Below are 5195 nucleotides of genomic sequence, written 5' to 3' on the forward strand. Positions count from 1 at the left end.
GCCCTCACAGGACCGAGCCCTGGCTGGGGCCACATAGAGCCCTGAGCCACCATCCCACACATCCTGAACACAACACACGCACACAGTGCACACAAAACCTGCACTGGGCACACAGTGTGCAGCCACACTCACAACACAAAGCATTCAACACTCACAGCCCTGCTCCTAGCTCAGCATTAGCACACACCGGACACACATACCAGCACACACACACAGTATGCACGCATACAGAAGTTGTGTTCCTGAGTCTTGATATGATTTCACAATCTCAGCTAGTGTTCATCACCTCCTGTCCTTCATTCTCCCTGTCGGTACTTAAAAGCTCCCCCTGTTTGAGCCTTCTCTTGTCCAGGCTGAACAGTCCCTGCTCTCTCAGCTCCTGCTCTGATCAGACATGCTTCAGTCCCTTCACCATCATCAATTCCTTGCTGGATCTCTCCAATATGTCCATGGCTCTCATGTACTCAGTCCACCACTGGATCCAGGACTCCAGGTGTGTCTCAGTGGTGCTGAGCAGAGGAGCAGGATCACCTCCCTGCATGTGCTGGCATCACTCTGCCTGATGCAGCCCAGCAGGCTGGGGACCCCTTTGCTCTGGTCCTGTTGCTGTGGGAGCCCTGAGAAGTCCTATGGCACTGCTGACATCCAGGGGCTGCGTTGCTACAAAAAGGCAGCCTGAATGCATCCAGAAAGTGTTGCTGTGGAGGAAAAGGAGTGCAGAAAGTGGTCTTCCCAATCTTTTTCCTCTCTCCCCAAGATACCTCTTGCTCATGTGCCTCAAGTAACTCGGGGTCCTTTCCTGAAATTCAGGTGAAGGGCATTTTGAGGGCCATTCATGGACTGGTGAGCTCTGCCAAGGCCCAGCAAGGGGAGCCCTTCTCTTTGTGCACTGGGAAGGAATTGGGGTATTTCAAAGGTATTTGGGGCATTTCTGGACCAGCAACTTAGAGCAGACTCATTTCTCCACTCTGCTCGCTCCTAGCCATGGGAGGAGCTGACTGGCTCAGGAGGGAATATCCGGGGTCTCTGCAAGTACAAGGGTTTGATCTCTGCTTCTTGCTCCCTTGGTTCTTCAGGATTTGGAGGAGGATTCCACCTCTCCACTTGTTCTCTGGTAGCTGAGATCATCCTGGCAGTCATAGAGAAAAATATCATCACTGAGATTTACCCCACAAGCTTTGCACTTCAGGCTCTGAAGTGCATGGCAGAGGGGGCACCCGTCCTGGGGACACAGCTCTGAGCTGCAGTCCCAGAACAGCAATGCCATTTCTGGGATGCAGAGCATGCTGCAGCTACCTGAGTCTGCTGGAAAGTCTGGATGACTCCTGGCATCCCCCATTTGATGGCAGGGCAGCTCCACCACTTCAGCACATCCCATCCCATTACTGCACTGTTGGTTCACTCCTCTGCTGTGTTTTCTCCTAAGACGCAGCTGTGTTTCTTCAGCATATGTTTGTGTCTGTTCTTTGTGAAGGCTAAAGGGAAAAAATAGCCACAAAGGAATCAGGATATCCAGAGGGTGTTGTGGCCTTTGCCACAAGCAGCAGTGGACCATTAACAGGCAGTGGTCAGCAAATTTGTAATAGCAGCAAGCAGCAAAAAGCCAGGGAGCGACTGGTGCCTGAAAATAAAGGAAGGAACTTTGCAATATTATGTTTTAATAAATCAGTGCATTTATTTCCTAATTGGTTCCTCATTTAGGTACTTTCATGTCCTGCCTAACACAGTCAAATGTAAAGTTGTGAGGTTTGTGGTTGATTCTGCTTTGTAACACAGAAACTGATCCTCTCTGCTTTGTGGGTGGGAGTTAAGCAACTTTCCTAAGGTCACAGAAAAGTCTGAGAGAGGACCTCAGTTCAGACCTCCTCAGCCCTATTCAACAGCCTCCCTTCCCATTTATGTGCTTTTTTTTTTCTGAAGAAGAAAAATGTAACCAAAAATGTTTTCAAGAACAGCACTATATGCCTAAAATGTGTCTCTGAGTAATATCTGCTTGACTTTCATGCCCAGACTTTGCTTTGACAGTGGTCAGCCTGCTCTGCTCACTCACTCTATTGTCAAACAATTAATTCCTTCACTAGAAACTGGCTGTTGCTTGTTTAGCACAGGGAAATTAAACAAATAATGCTGAATCACACACTTCATTATGGCTCACAAGCTTCCACCACCCAGCCTTTGATGATATAAGATGAGAGGCATGAGCAGTGTGTCAGTATTTCCAGTGCTACTGTGGAAATTTGTTCCTGTTCCTTGAAAAGCAAGGGCATTTTTTTTCAGAACCATAACAGAGAATTGCTTAAGCAGGCACTGCAAAGACCTTCAGAAGTATTTACTCAGCAAAGTCATGTATCAGCTCCATGGGTTGGCAGAATGAGTCCTGTGAACCCAGGCTGTTGCTGCACGCCATGCATGCCAAAATTGACATGGAAAAGCTTCTTTCCAGCTTATCTATTGCTTCCTCTTAAAATACACCATGCACAAATACAGCAAAATACAAGACAGTTTCTGCGAGGCACATCCACCTTTCTTGTGTGCTTGGACCACTGGGAAAGGGGCTGCCAGGCTGCCTGGGGGCAGCACGAGACAAGAAAACAGCACTTTCCCCCTCCAGCAGTACCTCTGAGATCCTGGGTCTGTGCTGCTCCTCCAGCTGCTGCTCCTCAGCACCGTCCCTATGGTACACGCACCTCGAGCTGAGCTCCCAGTCAGACACATCCTGCAATCCTCCTTCCCCCTGGCTGGCTGACACACTTGGTCCCCAGGCTGCAGGGTCATCTGTGTCCCCTGCCACACAGGGAATGATCCATCCCCTCCACCATTCTGGCAGAGGTTCCTGGGCATGGGAACAAGAATGCCTGCTAGGAAAAGGGGAGCTGCTGCTCACGGCATGGTGGGAACAGCAAAGACAAGGAGGGCATAAGACAGCAAAGTCCTCAAACTCAGCTGTGGCACTCAGCTGAGGCTTAGGCGTCACTTTTCCCACAACAGCTACACATCAGAAATTCTAATGCACTTCTCCAGTTCAAGCACTGACCCTAAGACCTAAAACCTAGGCTGGAGAAGAAGCATGAGCTACCAAAGAGGAAGTACCAGGAAAACCAGGAGCTAAGAATTTCTGTTCATATGCGACCAAGAGGCCACCCACCCAATCTAAAAAAAATATAGCTGAAAAATACTGTTGTTGACCTCTTGGGCTCTGGTCTGCTGGGAATGCTGCTGCAAGGTGCCAAGACAAACACCAGAACCAGACTCAAGTGCTCAAACTCAAAGTAAAGAGTTTTGATCAAGTTAACATCTCACACCATGCAGGCCCTGTGCCAATACCTGTAACACTGCTTGTCACTAAATTGAAACTCAGCATGCAAAATGGATCCAGTCTCACGTTTTGTGGGCTGGTTGAATGTTTCGCTACCTCTTGAGCCCACTGAGTACACAACTAAAGGTTTGCAAGCCACTTGCCTTACAAATTATCTCCCCCTTGCCAGCACAACATGGATCTGTCATGGCCAGTCCCTCTCTCTTTCAGCGCTCTCCTGCAGAGCTGCCACCAACCTCTTCCCTACATTCATGCTTAGAAACTGAGTCATCTCTTCATCTTATCTCAGAAAAACATGCTGGGCTCCTTCAGACTGGTTCTCCAGCTCTTTCATCACTCTGCTGGCCCACGTGAGACCACATGCAGCAAGTCAGAGCCAAACCTTTCAGTGTGTTGTGCCCAGGATGATCCATGGGATGGACAGTGGTTCCCAAGCCAGAAAGCTCCTGCTACCTGTACCAGAGGGAAGTGGACCCAAAAGTCAGATGCAAGAAAGCCAATGTATAAAAAATTCCCAGCGGTCGCAGTTGGAGCCATCCCACATTCTTCCAGCAGGCAGGGACGTGCACAGCCTCCTCCCTAAGGGGATCAGGGGAAATTCATTGCAAATGGGTGCCCAGCCAAGGAACTATCCCCTCCCATCAGCAGCAACCATAGCCAAACAGATTAAAAAAAAGAAAGATCCAGGTGAGAAGCCTGGAAAGGATTCACAGAAAGTACACAAAGTGTCAAGAAAACCTGGGGAATTAAAATTCCCCAAAAGACCAGGCTGTGTCTGGAGGTGAATCAAGGCTGGAGGAAGGTGCTCATGAATGTCTCCCTCTTAGAGCTGGGAGGTGAGTAGCTCAGCTAGTGATATCCTGTCTCAGTTAAGCTGATGCCAGGCTCTTTCCAAATGTCCCAAATTTACCGCTTCTCCAAGGGCTGCAGAACTGATGTCAGGAGCAGGGCACTCATCTCTGCCTCATGTTGGGGTGGAAAAGTAAAAGAAGCTCGCAACCTTTGAAAAACCTTTTTTTTTCCTCAGCAACACTGCCTCTCTTCCAAACTGAGTGCCTGCTCTATGTCTGGATGGAGGGAAAGGGGCTGAAGGGAGCCAGGCCAGTTTCTCCACCTTTCATTGTCCTGCTCCTGCCTCCCATCTGTTGGCGAAACATGTTTGCAGTGCATCCAGCCCTATGCATTTCTAATTCAAACACCAGCAGCAATAAGACCCTGCTGGCCTGCAGTGGCCCCAGCCTTTCACGTGCCAGCTCATCTCGCGATAAAGGAGTTAAATAAATGTCAGAGAAGGGACAGGTGAATTACCAGGCAAAGGGTGGGAGCTGAAGGGATGTGGAAAGCAAAGCAACCTGGCCCTGACTTTCCCCCCAAGGCCTTGGAGGTGAATTGGGGATTTTCCATTTCATTAGCTTTACAAGGGGTAATTCCCAGCATCATTCTCATGAACAGATCCACCCTGAGCTCCCTCTCACCCCTTCACATCCAACAGTGGTGCTCCACTACAGCTGCACCACTACACAGGAAAGCCAGGCTGTATTAGTATCTAATTTAGTAACAGGCAGCTGATACTGAACTGCCCACAGAGAAAAAAAGACCTGATACGCAGAAACAACCAGTAATTTTTGTTTTGAAAGGGAAAAGCAAAATGGATACCAAAACTCCCAAAAGATGTGAATTTTAAAGCTCCAGGTTCTCCCTTGCAAAGGAGCATTATGTGAACTGCCCTTGCTCCTGAAGAGAATCAGCCACCTGCTCATCCCTGCTACTCACTCTAGAGTGTGGTGTTGTTCCCAGGCAAAAAGGCTCTGATGCTTTGGGAGAGGTGAGGATCACAGGATTGTCCCGCAGGCACAGAAATCAACTCGGTACAGTGAGC

The sequence above is a fragment of the Camarhynchus parvulus genome, chromosome 4 (assembly GCF_901933205.1).
Source record: "Camarhynchus parvulus chromosome 4, STF_HiC, whole genome shotgun sequence".
Lineage (NCBI taxonomy): Eukaryota > Metazoa > Chordata > Aves > Passeriformes > Thraupidae > Camarhynchus > Camarhynchus parvulus.